We start from the raw sequence: 19,270 nt of genomic DNA, 5'->3' as shown, positions 1-19,270 counted from the left end.
AGAGTCTTATCTATCACACGAGGTAATCAATACTTCAAGGATCTAATTAGAAAATAAGGTTGTAAGTAAGATCCTCTATTTCATCCTAACAGGTGAACTAGTCTTAAATCCTTTAACAGGGTAGACTTGACAGTCTTTCCTTAAATCTCTTAATAGAGTGTATACTTCATTGTATGTTTGTAAATCCTCTAATAACGTGGACCTAGTAGTCCTATTTGATCCTAACAGGGAATATCACTAGCAGTGGTCAATGTGAGCCTTAATAGGGCAACTTTATGCTGTAGTAGTGAAGTTTTGTGGGTATCATCCCCACCCCATTTTTACTTTCTATTTGGAAGGTTTGTAGGTCACCAAATTTTGTGTTCATGTGTCATGAATGTTTATCTTTTAGTTTCTTATGCATGCAATAAATTAGATCAATTAATGGTGAATGATTTATATTGTTAAGTGTTGAATTTATAAAAGTTTTTGAGGTTACTAATTCACCCCTTCCCTCTCAGTAACCTAGCTAAGTCTTGATTATTTGCAATAATTATAACCAAAGAGAAGGTAAGTGCAAATAAGAAATGATCAAAAATTTTAGTTCTTCATTAAATAAAATGGTAAATTGATTGTTTGATTGTTATTTATGTTCTACAATTAGATGAACCATCAACTTTTTCTTGAACTTAATTGACCAATGTCTTATCCTTTGTTATATAGAGTCAAAACTAGCTACTTGGACCTATTTAATCAACTTCTAATTAAATTTGTCAATAGTGATCTCTAAATTTAATTCTTACCATATCCATCCCATAAACCCTAAACCCTATTAGTTATAGGAAGTAATTACTTATTTCTTTGAATCAACAACAATCAATAAGAGATATACAATTTACCTAAATTGCATTAAATTAAAAGAAACTTTTTCTTTTCAATCTAAAGATTATAGATATATAAGGAAGGAGACAAAACCCACAAACACATATATGTAGAATTTCCTTCTTGTATTGATTTGCTTTGAAACTTCTTACAATGCTAATAATGACTTGAAATACAATGTAGAACTAGAAAACTAATACTTGGTATTAACTATATATATTCAAATATACAAAAATGATTACATTCATATAACTACAAAACTTTGATGGACTATAAAAAATAGATATTAAACAAGAAAAATCTATACTCTTTCTACATCTACTCCACATCCTAGAAATTCTTATATAGGATTGCAACAATCTACAAATGGGAGGAGAATACATGTCAAAACTTAAATGTATAGAAAAGTTGGTAAGACATGCCCAGAAAGTTATACAAGACATTCCTTAGTGTTTGATCAAAAAGTAGGGAATTAGTTGAAAAAGTCAACAGGTGAAAATTTATGTTAGGCACTTTGACTTTACTCTCCTTTGTCTTCTATTATCTTCAATTTCTTTTAAAAGCTTCAAAATCAAAATGTCTATGAGAGATTTCTTCTTAATACATTACTTAGCATATTTGATCCTATCCAAATCTCTCGATGCTTTGTAGCCAAAACTTTCCTTAGCTACTCCCTGCTAGCAGAGCCTTTATTTCTCCCACCACTTCCCAAATGTAGATCTCTTGCTTGGTGGGCCACTTTGTGGTTTTAACCTCTTCTAGATCCTTTGTGGCTTTAGTCCACCTGGCATTTGTTATGGCTTTAGACTCCACTAAGAATTTAATTAAATCTATCTCTACTTTGAACAAGGAGTCAACTAATTTATTGGAAGGTGTTGGTGTTTCAAACTATTGAACAACAAAATGCTCAATATCATAGTGAAAATACTCACACAATCTAAGGATTAACCAATTCCTAGTAGCAATTACATGAATAAACCACTATGACCCAACTTCAACAAAACAAAAGGATGGTTTCCTACTCTTTAGGCTCTGCTAAACCAAGGTGGGTATACCTAGGGACAATTCTAATGCGAACTGTTGTGTTGAGATTCTTTTAGTTTCATTTTGATTCTCATCTATTACCCACTAACACTTGAGTAGTTTACTTTACTTCTTTTAATGTTCTCAAACTTGTATGCATCCCTTATTAGCATATCTAGTCATAATTGTCCTAGGATTTATAAATATTCTTGGCAATAGCAGCTACTTAAGACTCAGAGAATAGATATAAATGAGTAGTCACTAGCATTTATAACTTTTAACAAAATGGAATGAAAAATGATTTTGATTTTATAATTGGTTTGATATGTAGTAGCAAAATTCATCCTTGTTTACTTCTGACTTATGTGACCAGTGCCTTATCCATTGGGCAGAAAATTGACTATTGGCAGGAGATCTAATTCAAATAACTTGTAAATGAATTAATCAATTGTAATCACCCATTCACATTCTTATGAAGTATCCCTCTCATAAATTCATAAACCCTACTGATTCACTGAAACATTTCTATAATTCCTTGAATTAAAAGCAATAATGAAATTAGTATACAACCCATCTAGATTGCATTTAGTCAATTGAAACCTTATTTAAATGACTTCAAAGTGGAAAAACCCATAAAATGGAGACAAAAATTGATGACACAGATATAGTGTAAATACCCTTTTGTATTATCCTTTTAGATGACCAATACAATGACCAATAGAATGGAAAGCCCAGAATACCTTGCTGATTCTATCATTTCAATATATCATCAGAAAGTACAACTAGAAATAAACTCAAAAAAACTACACACTATTGGACTGACTGTACTCTCTCAAAAGACTAAAAATTATACAAAATTCAAACCCTCACATTGCCTTGAAAAATCATTCATGTAGGCATGAGTTGCAACAAGCAAAGAAAAAATGTGATTGACATGTGTCCTTTTACAAAAATGAGTACATCAACCTTTTGCAAAAAATATCTGGACACCTTAATTCAAAAAGAAACAAAAAATAGTTGCAGATGACTGCTGGAGCATAAGATCTTTAATTTTGTCTTTTTCTTTAACTGCTCCTTGTTGGTATGGCTTTGATTTCTACAATCGCTTCCCAAACAAATACTTCTCTTTTGGTGGGCCATTCACATTCCTTGACTATTGTTAGTTCATCAACAGTTTTCTGCCACCTGGCATCAGTAATCACCCTTCCTTCTATGACAACCTATTCATTTTAGTTTCAACCTTGAATAGGGTATCAATTAGTTCATTAAAAGCATACTCATCAATATCATTCTGAAGAATGGGTGCCACTTGTGGCAATTCCATAATATGGTCAAAAGAATTAGACCATTCATTGAAATCTTTTATTTTGTTATCAAAATTAGTAACAGAAAGAATTAAAGAATAAAAACCATTTGTCACCACTTTCATTTTGCTTTGAATTACTACCATCTTCCCTGTGAAAATTTGCAATAAGTCTTTCACTTTATCCATACCTTCCTTCATAGTAATAACTTTATCTAGGAGATCTAGCTTCTTGGCTAACAAGGGAATCAACCTATCAAAGAATTGCATATATGGTCTCCATTGTTGAAAAAAAGGCTCAAGCCATCCAATTGCATCCTTGATATACCTATTCTGTAGATTGTAGATTGATGAATGCATTATAAGCATCTTGAGATATTCTTTTCAGAGTGCATATTCTATGATTTGATACATTCATCAAAGAATTTTTCTTGGTGGCATTGTCAGATTGGGAAGCTTCTATCTCTACACTAACCATAGGCACTGGTACTATTACTCCTATAGGTATCTCCTCTATTTGGGCCTATGCTTCTACAGTGTGCCTTATTTCTATTTCCTGCCTTGTTACATGTTCTACTTCTAAAGCTGCCTTGAGTTGTTCCTTGAGAGATGACACTTCTATCTCCAAACTTTAAATTTTTCCCTCTAACTCTTCTATCCTCTGCTTCTGTACATGTTTAATTTTAAGCTCCTCCTCATACAACTTTTAGACACCTATACATTCATTGTACATAGCAGCTAATCTGTCTTCAATTTTCTGAACTTTGGCCTCATTCATGAGTGCAAAATATTTGACTAGGCTAGAAATTTCTCTTCCAGAAGTATTGTCTAATGTCTAAACAATCATATTACCTTGGGCAGTTTCTTGTATATCCATCATTTTTGGCTTCTTTGTATCAGGGGCACTACTCAAAACTAATAGGGTTTTTGTATCTACATTAAAACATAACACCCTCTTCAATCCCTCACTACCACTAGCCTCATAAGTAATAGCTTTGTCATGTCTTCTCATCTGATCAAGGAAAAAAACTCTCTCAATATCCCAATTAGGTATCAAAATCATACCACTCCTTTGTACTAACTCCCTAGCCTCAGCAGGGGTCATTATTTTAGTCTCAAGTTCATATGCAAGTAGTTTGTCCACCAGTTCTTTATTCTTCTCAGGATCTTCTCTTGGCATAAGGCCAAAAGTGAGCTCATTTTGTTTTATTTTATACAAGAAACTTTTAAACTCTAATGATTTAATAAAATCATCATCCTCCAGGAATTTTTCAGATTAGATGAGCCTGTCATCCAGTCTTGAAGCTACAATTTGTAAATTAGTAGAAGCCTTTCATGCTTTAGTAGCTCTTTGATATAGATAATTTTTCCTAATTTTAGAAAAATACTCATCATTTCCTGGGATTACCTACAAAGCTCTACTCACTACCTTCTCCAAGATATGCATTTTTTTTTGTCTTTTATTTCCCTCAGGGACCCATGCTGAGGTTGATGGTTGTTCTTCTTCTAACTCAACCTCCAACTGCACATCTGGTTCAGGTGATTCCCTATTTATAGTGGCCTCTTCTCCTTCTAGTTCATGTGGCATTTGGGACATAATGTAGTCAAAATTCTCCACCATTTTCTTTAAATTTTTACGATAGGGCACTTCTATGTAAAAACCCTTAAAATCAGGATTTGTTCTCCTCAAAGCCTCTTCCACCTTCCTAATTTCACCATAGTTTTCAAGTAGCTCATCAGCCTCCCCTATTGCTACTATATTTGTAATTAAATCCTCAACAGGAATAGGTTTTCTTGGAGGCAGGATATATCCCCTGATGGTCTTGACCTCATTAGTAATGTAATTTTCAGGGTCATACATCCTTTATGGCCTAGTAGCAAATTTATATTGGCTCAAATACTCACTCAAATCCTCATATGCATTTTTCCCAATTTCAAAATCCCCTATTTTAAAAGTTCTACGAACAAATGTAGGCTTGTGTAAGGTAGGAGGGATCATTTCTTTGTTCATCAATAGAAATTGCCAAAAGAATTTAATAATGTCCAATCTAGGGGGGAAATATTTGGGTAAAATGTGAGGAAGCTGTGGACATACATATACCCTAATCAATGTGCACTCCTTAAACAAAAGATGTCCCCCCAATTATGATCTATCCTATTTTTCTCATTTAGGAAAGCAGGTCTAAGAAAAGGTCTTAAAACATTTGGTGCTTTGAAAAAGGTATAGTCTACCATCCTCATAATAACAGAACTAAAAAAATTAAAGAACATAAGGGCATTTGAATAATAGAAATCCTTATGCCAAATACGATTCCAGAGTTGCACAAGTAACTCACCAAATTCATCAGAATTTTGATCAATGAAGTCCCCGATGATGTATCCAATATTGTTATATAGGATAAGGTGCATCAACAATGAATAATGGTGGAACTTGAAGTCTTTCATCTCTCCATTCTTTGCATTATGAATCTACATGTGCATACTGTCAATGATGAAGGTTACATAATCATACTCTTTATGGTGGAAAGTGTCCTATATATCACATGCCATTAGAAAAAGGGAATCATACACACAATCCTATGCACCATCACTTCCCATCACTTTGTGCAACCCATACACTGTATTTTTGAAATAATTCTTAAACCTACTCAAAGGTAGAAAATCCCCCACCTTTTTTGGAAGTAACCCTGTCTCTTTTACCCTGTAAGGAATATGTGGCAGCATAGCATTGTTCACAAAGTAGGTTTTATTCCTGTCAAACTTTCCTTGCAAATCTGCAATGTCAATAGGTACATCCATTTGTCACATTAATCCAAAGGCCTCAACAAAAGAAGTTTTGTCCAATTTGCATAATACACTCCCACTATGTCTATGGAATGTCCTAGTTATTGGATTGTAGGAATTCATTAGGGCCTTCAAAAAATCAGCATCAATGAATACTTCTAGAAATATCAATTTTGCCATGTTTCTGTTCCATGGGTTAAACACTAGCACATTTTCTGTTCTATTCTGATAGAAGTACATAAAAAGATCATAACCAGTCACTCTAGTGCATTCAGCATCTCGAACAAAAACATATGGGTCCCAAAAAACATGATCATTTGTCAAAATTGTATTCGATGATCGTGGGAGAATTTTCAGCTAATTCTCAGCATGCTTATTTGGTTTCCTAACCCTTGTCTTCTTCTCAGTCTTAGCAGCAGATTTCTTCCTTTTTCCTTCAGGTGTGACCTTTACAACACCATCACCCTCATCTTCAATTTTGACTTCTTCTTCATGCATTTCTTCAACTTTTTTTTCCACCATCTTCTCTATAAGTATGCTCTTGACTCTTTACACATGATACACAAAACTCTACAACTGGTAGACTTCATAATGGAACAAAAAACAAATTCTTCAAAGTGGCAAATATTTTGTTATTTAATTAAACCCTTGATGTTTTAATCATGCAACTACCATCTTTTTCAATAAATTTAGCATGCATGAGCTTTAAAACCATTCATGCAAGATGTCATCAAGGTACATTAGCCGCAAAACTTGATTTTGATGTACTTTTCAAAGCTTTATTTTACTTGGCTATAGAAATTTTGTCTTTCCTGCTTACTTGGCATGACACATTAGCTACTTTCTTTCAAATTATGGTCTCCCATTCTTATGCTAAGTCAAACCTTCAATCCTCGTAACACTAGAGATACCCCTGATGAATTTCTACATTCACTCAAAGATGCTTTAGCATACCCCAATCATAAGAATGTAATGATGTCTTGGCACTGTATTGAAAATCCCTTTTATGTTCCTACGATGCCCTTTACCCTATATGACCTCAAACCTTTTCACTTGATACTTCCATTCTTATGATTTAGACTTTTGTTGTATAAGCATAAAACCCTTATCATAGCCTTCTTCGCCCTTTATGCCTATACACAACCCTTTACACCGCAACATCGAAAACCTTTTTACTAACACCTTTGATCTCATGATTCAACCATTCCTCATATAAGCATAAGAACCTTGCTAAGGCTTTCCTTTTACCTTTTTTATTTCTCCTTTACACCCTTACAAGTTGCCTTTACCTCGTAACCTTGAAGAGCCTTCTCAGATGATATCCCACTCTTATATTTATCCTTTCTTGTAGAAGTGTAAAGCCTTCTCCTCATCTTTGTTACCTACCCTTTTATGCTTATATGCTGAAACTCAACTCGTAACCACAAAGAAAGGATAAAAAGGCTCCTCATTCATATGCTTAGCTTGCAAGCATGTAATGACAGAACTACCCTTTTCAAGTATCAACAACCCATATTTGATCTTAGAAAATTAAAAAAATAACATCATCGTTGATTTTGTGCACATGCAAATTTAGACCTTAAGTTGTATGCCACGTGGGCTAGGCCCATCTGACATGTATTTCATGTCTTCATTTGATTCACTTGCACCAAAGCCCATCTAACAATTCAATAGGTCCCACTCAACACTTTTACTACTAAAACATGGCTTTATGGTTGTCCATGAGCTCAAAAAAAAATGTATGCATGTAATCACATTTGAACTTTACTTTCATTCTTATAGAATCCTTTTACCTATAGAACTGTAAAACCTTTCATGCACCCTTTAAGATAATGCTTTATGCCATGCCAGGGTATTATGCCCTTACGCTATCCATTCAAACATATATGCATAAGTCATAAATCAATACCTCTCCACCCTTTCATTCAACTATTTACTTGTATCCTCGTAAAGCAATATAACATCTTCCTTTAAGACCTTTATGCTTACTCACAAATCACCTTAAGCATATGCCTAGGAATGCCTCTTCAAACCCTTTGCACCCACCTACTCAACCCTACACTGTAAGACCGTAAAGGGAAAATTTTGAGTGCTCTACAAATCTTTTCAAAAATTTAAAAAGAAACCTAGGGTTTTTCACACTTAGGGTATTTTAATTGCTGAGCTAAGAGACAAACCTTGAGAATTTAAAAGGAAAAGACAACATATGACATAGGGCACGACTAGGGTAACCTAAAAAATTGAAAAATATGAGGAATGAAAACCTTAATCTGCTTAATTCAAAGACTTAAATGATTTTTCACCCAAATTTTCAGAATTTTTCTATACTATGAAAAATTAGACCAACAAAAGGGGAATCACTATTTTCTTCAAAAATTTCCACTATGGCCTCTTGAGTCAAAATTGAACTAAAAGAATCAAACCATTCCTCCTTTTGGGACTCAAACTTGAAGCCCTAATTTTGAGTACCATTCTAAAAATTGAGCTCTATAAGAACCTTTTAATGCATGTGTACCTAACTATCATTTTGAGGCCTAAGAGGTTTTTTATGTTTCTAACACCTTGCATTCAACCTATCTTTGCATCCTATAATGATAAATTTTCCTTCTAAGTCATTCTATGAAGGTCTATTATGAGTAGTGTCCATTTTTTCATTTTTCTCTAAGTGTCAAAAAATGACACAAGGCATAGTTTGTAATTGAATATCTCACACCCAGTGATATTTCAATCCCTTGAGGTATCATAAATCATTAAAATTTTCAAGAGAGAAGAATGACATAAAATTAATGTGCATGAGGTCAGGAGCCTAAAAGATAGCCTAAGTCTTCAGTGCTACAAAGCTACTACTAAAATTGAATACTTCTCATCCAAACCACTTCAAAAATTGATAATGGGAATTCCCTTTTGCAGGGGTGACATCATTAGAGAAATCAGTTGCAAAATTAAAGTGAATGTTTGATTATGGAGATAGGTGTACAAGTGCAAGCCTTGGATTGTAAGTTTGGTCAATGCTAATCAATTTCTATGAGACAAGCAAGAATCACACCCAATTTTGAGGGTGACATTGGAGGAATCTATAGGAGCAAAGTAGAAGGGAGAGGAACAAAGTCATAGCATGAAAAAGGCTTTCTATACCAAGTGAAGCTAGCCATGACATGGAGCATCTACTTGAAAGCCGATGACTAAATGTAACAATCACCTAGTAGAAGGAAGAAATGTGGGAGTAGTGAAAAGCCCAAGAAAACTATGATTTACATGGCTAAGCAGGTTGTAGGAACTAGCTTCTTTGGAATTTTTGTTTAGGAAAAGTGCTCCACATATCCCTTTATCCCACATTTACTGGGAAGATGTTTTTCTACTTGTTTAAATACAAAAGTGCAAAAATGCACGGTGTCTTAAGAGATAGAGATTTTAAATCCTAAGACAATTCATGTGGGGCATGTGGTTAGTTGAGAAGAAATTTTGACCAATACACACAAAACCAAAGATGGTGATGTAGAACCCAAAAATGAATCAAAAAATGACAACTAGTACTGATGTGGAGCTAGTAGCATCAAATAGGCCAAATGCATAGGATGACAACATGTGGAAGATTAAATAGTTTTCTCCATATCACTAAAGGAAATATGCAAGGAGGATAACCATGTAACATGGAAACTAGTGATGTCAGCAGTGACATCGTAATGTGGGAAAATTAGGCAAGGACATGTGGCATCTTCTAAGACGATATTGTGAGTATAAAAAATGTGATTTCAACCCCTAATATTATGTTAAAGTATGATGTTTGGGAAATTGAGAAGACAAACCAAGAGATATATGATGCTAAGAAGTCATCATGTGATCAGAGAAGGTTGAGGAAAATGTCTATATGATGCTACGGTCATTAGAGGATCGAAAGGAGAAAACAAAAGAGGTAAGATATTACAATGTGGCCCCTTGTCATGTGATTAGGAATTGTAGTTTTAAGAGCTCTGATATTATGATGAGGTCATAAGATCAAGAAAGGCAAGCATCTACGATGTTATGCCATGATAGAGTATGTTGGGAGAACATGAGAGATAAAATAGGGAGCTCCAATACTACACTGAGGTAAGGTCCTTTGATATTATGATGAGATTGTAAGATTGGGAAAAGAATTTTGGAGTGTTATGAAGTTGTTGATTATGTGTGTCATGTGATCGAAAGGCTCATCATGAAGGTCTATGGTGCTACGATCTATCATGTGATTGGGAGGCCCAAAAAGAAGGTGTAAGATTCTATACCTAGTGAGAAATTTTTGGCTCACAATGTTACAACATTGCCTAGTTTGTTAGCGGAACATAAGAGGTAGAATTTTGGGATAAGACGTTATGAAAACTACCTTGTTTGTAAGATTAGGAATGAGAAGTAAAAAGGTTAAGATATTATGATTTCATTTTATTATCATAAGATCACAAAATCAAAATGTTCAAATATGGCATAAGAAAATGTGGGGCCTGCTTGTGCACTTCCATAAATGAAAATTCAACACATTGGCATTAGTGGATTGAAGAAAAGGAGAATGAGCAAAAAATTAAAATCCTAAGATTTTCAACACTCAATTTTTTAATGTTTGATTGATTTATGATGTTATATAGTTTATAGGATGCAATCTTTTAAACTTTTCATTTTAAATGATTGTTCATGGCCTAGGGCCTAAAATTTCAATTCAATCTCAGAGGCATGATTTTTATCCAAAATGCACAATATAATATATCGTTGGAATCTATAGGAGATGAACTATCTATTTCTATAATCAATTTTTGCAAAGGTGGTCACTAGTTAGAGTTATGCAAGGATTTGTCTCAGGTTCCCAAGTTTTATTTTAATTCAGTTGAGGTAGTTTGAATCTTATTCCCAATGAAATGGTGAACTAAGTAAATGTAAAAGGCAGTAAAATATAGTTATGGGTGAGTTTTTTCATCTCCAAATCAGTCAAACCAAGGTATCATCTGCATTTCATGATGCTTTCAGATGTTTTAGTAATAGAAGGGTTGTTCATCATTGAAGAAAACATATTTTAGGTTTGTTAGAAAACAATGATGAAAACCAAATTAGATCTCATGTGTAGAAAGGTGAGAGAGGTTTTGCAACAGTAAAGAATGTAGATTCAAGTGGACACATGTTGTTTCTAGATTAGATCTGAGAATCCATTCTTCTTCTATATCTTTCTCTTTCTCATCCATTTGTAAGGTTCCAATTTTTTATTGTGAGACCAAAAGGTTCCAGTTTTTCACTATGAGACCAGAAAGTTCTAGTTTTTACTATGAGACTGGGTTGTTGGTTGGTTTTACTTCCTATCTATTGAGTAGAGATCTAGCTATGAAGGTCACACATCCATTCTTGTGAAAGTTTATGGGTTCATTTCATGTATTTTTTTTCTAAGATAATGAAAATTGATGATAGATCATGTAATATGTCTTGAGTCTCATTTAGTGTTACCAATTAATGTACTTAGTCTTTCCAAGGATAAATATAAAAGGGGATTTACAATGAAATATCTATTTAGTTTTATTATGTATCCTAATTCTTCATATATTGTTAACTTTGTGATTGAATGAATAAGGTTCATTTAATTTAAGATAGCTTGGATGAGTTGTGTGTTAGATCTATTGTTGCTTTTAATTCAAGGAGTTAAGTAAATTCTTGAATGATTTCATAGGGTTTTTTGGGTGTATGAAGGGGATGCTGCTAAGAATCGAGTTTTGCGATTTCAGTTGATAAAATTAATTTTAAGGAAATCAAGTTAGGTCATCCTACTAGTAATGACTCTATATTGCAATGGATAAGGCACTGATCACTAAATTATATGCAAGTTGAGATGCAGGTCGTTTGCACAAATCATTTTAATCAAATAAATTTAATTTTCAATGTTTTGTAGTGGACTGAAAGGAATTAACCCTCACTTAGCTCATGGGTTCATAGGTTATGGTTTGTACCTATTTCATTCCTAGGTGTTGCAAAGCCTGAAGTGAAGGAGTTATGCCTTATAGTTGGTCCAAGATTTGTAGTCAACTGCATACATCATAGGAATTTGTTAGCCTTAGATGTATTGGTCTCATTTCTTGGTTATTTTTAAATCTATTAAATCAATAGCCAACAAGATGGTGACTCTACTAGGAAATATTTGAAGTAATTCATTGTTAATAGGATAAGAATCTCTAGAGTGAATTGAATATTTAAGTCCTATTTTTTAGTATGGTTTTTCCCATCCAAGTAGCCAAAACATTGGTGACTCTGCTAGGAACAAAAGTTGTAAATGCTTGATAAGGAGCTGGAAATCTCTTATATATTGTGCATATTTAGTTTTATATGCAAGGTTTTACGTTCCCAAGTTAAGCTTTATTCATGGATAGTTGTATGTTTTAAGATTGGATATAAATTGTGTTTTGTAACTGTTAGAAGTTAATCTTCAATTAGTTTAGTTTTGCATGTGTTGTTGAGAAAGTTTTAGATTCAATAATCAGTTTATGAAGTATATTCTCTTTTCAAGACATTGATGATCTATAAGTTTTTCATATTGAAATTCTAGTTTAGAATTTATAAGTGGTAAATTGTTTCAAATCATTTCTCACATAGTATGAGTGGTGACTCTAGTCTGAATATTTGTACCAATGCATGGTTTATTTTAATGTCAGAGGCTTTCAATATTTATGGGAAGATCTAGTTTGTTGTGAAAGAGGAAATTTAAGTTTCTTGATTGATAGTTTATGTGGTTGTTTGTATCTACTAAAGTAATTGATTTCAAAAGTTGAATCACTACTGTGATTTCATTTTACTCTTTCAAGAGGTAGTGGCTCTACAAAGATTTTATATATTGTGTGAAGGATTTCATGTTTACACAGTGCCAATTAGTGGATAAGAGGTTTCATGCAACAACACAAAGGTATTTTTAATTTTCATGTGTTTGTATTTCATGAAAGTTGAATGAACAAAATGGTTGCCTCCATCTAGTGGTTTTAGCACTAAGAAAATAGAGTTAGAAGTTTAAAAATTTTAAAATGGATTTAGAGTCTAGGTTTGAAAGTGATGTGCCAACTCTTGAAAGTGTTCGTGCAAATATTCCTAGGATGAAAAAAAAGATTCATGATAAGACCATTATTCCTATAAGAAATGCAATTTGTAATATTAAGGGTCTTAGTAATTTTCAAGTTTACATGAAGTTTAAATCACTAGTTATGAATCTTGATGGGTATCGTAGACCTGAGGAATATTCATGGCCAATGGTACTCTTAGAAGTTTTTATGCCACATTTAGTTGATTGGTCAGCAAAGTCAAGGTTAAAAAAGATTTTTGAATTCCAAGATTTTATCATGGAGATTGAAAGTGATTTAAATGCTAATGAGTCCAATGATAATAGAAATGAATATGCTAAAAATGGTAATGAATGCAATGAATCCATTGAAAATGATGTTGAAGATAAAGAGTCTTAGTTTTATGAATCAAAGGACAGTAATCAACAATTTGATGACAAGCATAATGTGGATTCATCTTGTTATGATGATGATTGCAAAGAAGAGAAAAAGTGTAACAATAGTAAGAATCTTTCTTCTAGTGATCAATATGAACATGCTAAGATACTAGTTTTTGAGGTATTGTCTAAAGAAGAAGATTTATGAGATGATCAAAATTCTAGTTTTTTAGAATATATTACTAATGAGTCTACTATTGCAAGTCTGTTAAGCTATTTGAATAATAATCACAGCCAAGGAGAAGAAACTATTGATGAAGTCTTGTTAAGTGTTGATGATGTTTTAGATTTGTTGGCTCATGATTTTGAAATGTATGCCGATCTATTCAAGGATGTTTGTGCTTTTCCATGCTTTTCCTTTTTATATGGTGAAGTCATTTCACCTAAATTTGATGTTAAATAAGATATAGTTTCAAAATATGATATGTCAAGTCTTGGAGGTGTATCTTATTGTAGTTTGTACATCAATACACATGATGGCTTCTATGTTGAGAAGGAATCTGTAGAGATAAGGTCCATTGCTGGTTCATTTTCTTCTTGGTTTCATGAGGCTAAGATACATTTTGATTGTTCATATGATGAGGAAAGTAATAGTAATGAAGTGGTTCATTCTAATGAGTTATTTGAGGAAAACATTGATAAGGATCAACATATTGTGAAAATGCAATTTCATGATTATTCTTGTGATTTGGTATCTAATCATTTTTTGGAGTGTGAGGAAATTGTAGTGTATGTGTAGTCTAATTTATGGAGTACCGATATTGCAAATGAGGAGAAATCAGATTTTATATTCTCTTTGTATCTAGCTGCACAACGTGAGCTACAAATTGATCCATGTAACTTGTTGAATGAAGTAGAATATCAAACTTCTATGTCTCCAATTGAAGGTGTCCATGAGTCAGTTAGTGACGATTAGTTTTAGTTTGATATCAGTAGCTATGATCATGTTGATTCATATTTTTAGTGTGAGAAAGATGAACAAATTATGTCTACTTTTTATATGCACTATGAGAATGAAGGAAGTTATTTTGTTTTGCCAAATGAGCTAATAGATAATGCTAATCTAATTGATGAAGCTAATAGAAGTGATATTTCCATCTTACCTCAAGAAAATGTTAATGAGAATTAGGTATAAAATAGAGGTAAGAAGCTTTAAAAACTTTTCTGTGGCCCTGAGACATTGTTTTGTACATAGTAGGAGTAGATTTCTTGCTTTCAATAAAAATGTTCTAGAGAAGTTTTTTGCTATAAAGTGTGTGGTCTTCTTCTCCCAAATATCTAAATTCTTTCCGTTCCCACAAGGTGCATGCATCCCCAGATAGAGCCACTATTGGAACTCAAAATTGAAGCCCTGATTTTGAGTACCATTATAAAAGTTGTGCCCTGTAAGTGCCTTTGAATGCATGTGTACCTAGCTAACCTTTTGAAGCCTAAGAGGTGTTTTATGTTTCTAACACCTTGCATTTATCCTATCTATGCATCCTATAATAATAAATTATCCTTCTCAGTCATTATGTGAAGTTCTATTTTGAGCAATGTTCATTTCTGCATTTTTTCCTAAGTGTCAAATAATGACAAAAGGCCTAGTTTGCAATTGAATATCTCAAACCCAGTGATAGTTCACTCCTTTGAGGTTTCATATATCACTAAAATGTTTAGGAGGGAGGGATGACATAAAATTATTGTCCATGAGTTCAAGATCCTAAAAGATAGCCTAAGTCTTCATGCTATAAAGCTACTACTAAAACTAAATATTTCTCATCCAAACTGCTTTGGAAATTGGTAATGGGAATGCTGATGTAAATAGTATCAACATGATTGAGCAGTACATCTGCTACAAGTAAGAATGACCTCCATCTTCCCAATCCGAATGATAATATCGGTTGACAATCTTTATAACCTAATTCCATAAAGCTATTAAATATTTTCAACTGCTAACCAGAATTATTAACCATATAGAAATAAAAAGTTCATAAAGAGAACTACGAATCAGAGCTATCTTTAAACATTCACTTCCATAGATAACAAAAAGGATTCAAAGAAAGATAGCAGTCACCATTAATTGAAATAAAGACATTTCATTTCAATCCAATTAATATATAATATTGGTGGCTCTCTAGATGAAAACCAAAGAGCCCTGATCCTTTTCACAATGTCACTACTTTCTCTCTCGTAACCTTTCTTTTTCACTCTCCGTCCTTCGATTACATAATGCAGACTATTTAAAGACAATTTTGATGGTTACAAAACCATTTAACTTCCCCATGTCCCTTTGCATTCCCCTTGGATTTCTATTAAATTACTAATGTAACCTAAAAGCCGATTCCTCATACATTATAATTTGAAGCAACTAAACCTCTCAAGGAAAGTTTAGATTCTTTTCACAAATAAGCTACTAAACTGTGGAAATGTCAAATTCATAGGTGGAGGTGATGCTCCTGCATCAAATGCCTTTTTGCAGAGGTAACACCATTCGAGAAAGAATTTGAAAACTTAAAGTGAATGTTTGATTATGGAGATAGGTTTATAAGTGTGAGCCTTGGACTATAAGTTTGGTCAATGCCAATCAGTTTCGATGAGACAAGCAAGAAGCACACCCAATTTTGAGGGTGACATTAGAGGAATCTATAGGAGCAAAGTAGGAGGGCAAGGAAAAAATCATAGCATGAAAAAAGCTTTCTATGCCAAGTGAAGGTAGCCATAGCTTGGAGCATCCACTTAAAAATGATGGCTAAATATAGGAATCACCTAGCGAAAGAAAAAAGAAGTGTACGAGCAGTGAAAAGCCCAAGTAGATTGTGAGTGATAGGGTTGACCAGGTTATAGGCACTAGTTCCTTTGGAATTTTTTTTTAGGCCAAGTGCTCCACATATCATTTTATCCAACATTCATTGGGGAGCTATTTTTCTACTTGTTTAAATACAAAAGTGCAATAATGCATGGTGTCTTAAGAGACATGGCTTTTAAAGACTGAAATAGTTAATGTGGGGCCCCTCATCAGCGTGATTTTTTTTCATGAATACACAAAAACCAAAGATGTTGACATAGAACCAAAAAGTGAAATGAAAAATGATAACTAACAGTGACATGGAGCCATCTAGAACAAATAGACCAAATGGACAGGATGACAATATGTGGCAAATCGGATGGTGATCACCATGTCACGAAAGAAAAGATGCAAGGAGGATAACCATGCAATATGGAGACCAGTGATGTTAGTGGTGACATGACGACATGGGTGAATTAGGAAAGGACACATGGCATCTTCCAAGACCATATCATGAGATTGTAAAATGCTAGATTTCAAGCCCCAATGTTACACCAAAGTACAATATTTAGGAGATCAGGAAGGCAAACCAAGAGACATACGATGCTATGAAGTCATTGTCTAATTGAATAATGTTGAGGAAAACTCCTATACAATGCTATGACCATTAGAGGATCTGAAAGGATAACATAAAAGAGGTAAGATATTATGATGTGGCCCTTTGTCATGTGGTTAAGAATTGTAGTTTGAAGAGTTTTGATATTACGATGAGGTCATAAGATCAAGAAAGGAATTTCAAGCATCTATGATGGTACGCCAAGATGGAGGATGTCATGAGATTGTGAGAGATAAAATTGGGAGCTCTGATACTATGGTATGATAAGGTCCTCTAATATTATGATGAGGTCATAAGATTGGGAAAGGAATTTTTGAGTGTTACGAAGTTGCCTAGTGTGTGTGTGTGTCATGTGATCAAAAAGCTCATGATGAAGGTCTATGATACTACAATTAATCGTGTGATTGATAGGCCCAAAAAGAAGGTGTAAGATACTATGCCTAGTGAGAAATATGTGGCTCATGATGTTATGACATTGCCTAGCTTGTCAGGGGATCATGAGAGGTAGAATTCTAAGATAAGATGTTACAAAAATTGCCTTATTTGTAAGATTGGGAATGAGAAGCATAAAGCTTAAGATATTATGCTTTCATCATATTATCATAAGATCACAAAATCAAAATGTTCAAATATGGCATGAGAAAATGTAGGGCCTGCTTGTGCACTTCCACAAATGAAAATTTGACATGGGGACATTGGTGGATTGGAGAAAAGGAGAATGAGTAAAAAATTAAAATCCAAAGATTTTCAATGCTCAATTTTTTAATGTTTGATTGTTTTATGATATTATATAGTTTATATAATGTAATATTTAAAATTTTTCATTTTCAATGACTATTCATGGCCTGGGGCCCAAAATTTCAAATCAGTCTCAGACACACAATTTTTATCCAAAATGCATAGTATATTATATCATTGGAATCGAAAAGAAATGAACTATCCATTTCTACAATTAGTTTTTGCATAGAAGGTCATTGGTTAGAGTTATGCAATTATTTTTCTTAGGTGGCCAAATTTTTGTTTAATCTAGTTGATGCAATTCAGATCTAATTCCTAGTGAAATGGTGAACTATGTGAATGTAAAAGGTAGTAAAATATAGTTATGGGTGAGTTTTTTCATCTCCAAATCAATTGAAATAAGGTATCATTTGCATTTCATGATTCTTTCTAGATATTTAAGTAACAAAAGGGTTGTTCATCATTGTAGAAAAGATATTTAAAGTTTGTTACAAAACAACGATGAAAACCAAATCAGCTCTCACGGGTAGAAAGATGAGAGAGGTTTTACAATAGTGAAGAATGGACATTCAAGTGGACAACTGTCATTTCTAAATCAGATCCCAGATTCTATTCTTCTTCTATATCTTTATCTTTCTTATCCATTTGTAAGGGTTCCAACTTTTGAATGTGAGACCAGAAGGTTCTATTTTTTTATTGTGTGACCAAAAGTTTCCAATTTTTATTGTGATACCAAGTTGATGGTTGGTTTTACTTCCTATCTATTGAGTAGAGCTCTAGCTATGCAGGCCACACATCCATTCTTGTGCTACAAGTTTTTGTGTTCATTTCATGTATTTTTTCTCTGTGATAATGAAAATTGATGATAGATCATGTAATATATCCAGAGTTTCATTTAGTGTTACCAGTTAACATATTTAGTCTTTCCAAGGATAAATACAAAAGGGGATTTACAATAAATTATCTATTTTCTCTTATTCTATCTCCTAATTCTCCATATGATGTTAACTTTGTAATTAAATGAATAAGGATAATTTAATTTAACATAGCTTGGATGGGTTGTGTGTCAGATATGAGTTGTGTTGGCAATATGACTAGTCAATCAAATAAGGTAAGTAATATAGTTGTCATTTATGGCAACATATTTGTTTTGTAAATTAGTCATGTTTATTTGTGAAGGAAAATTATCTAATTATTAGATAACATTAAAACAACATGATAGATTTGATGATGGTAGAATATTCCCTTAGAATATTCTCTTGTGCAGTTAACTAGAGATGCATGATGACATACTTATGACATATACCAGTATCCATGCCTGTATGACCAACCAAGTTCAAGTTATGAAGGAATTGATGATTCAATGATGTTATCGCATAGAATTGAGCATATTAGTAGAATGTGTTAAATAACCTAATTAATTGTTTTAATTATTATTTCTTAGTGAGTTGACTCTAAGGATTCTATGTGAGCTAATTAAAGGAAGAGTTTACCAATAGGTTTGGTATAAGTAAAGAAATTCATTTGTGAAGTTAGTATACAATAGTTTGATAATGATGTGTAACTAGTAACTACGAAGTTGATATGACCTTGTGAAATGTGAGTAACAAATGAATTTGATGTTAGGAGTTGTGATGTGAAGTAATACTATGTGAGATATGATGCAAATTGATATGTGTGTAGTCATTC

Source organism: Cupressus sempervirens, chromosome 9 (assembly GCF_028749045.1).
Source record: "Cupressus sempervirens isolate cs-2001-9-10 chromosome 9, ASM2874904v1, whole genome shotgun sequence".
Lineage (NCBI taxonomy): Eukaryota > Viridiplantae > Streptophyta > Pinopsida > Cupressales > Cupressaceae > Cupressus > Cupressus sempervirens.
This window is presented reverse-complemented; position numbering follows the sequence as displayed.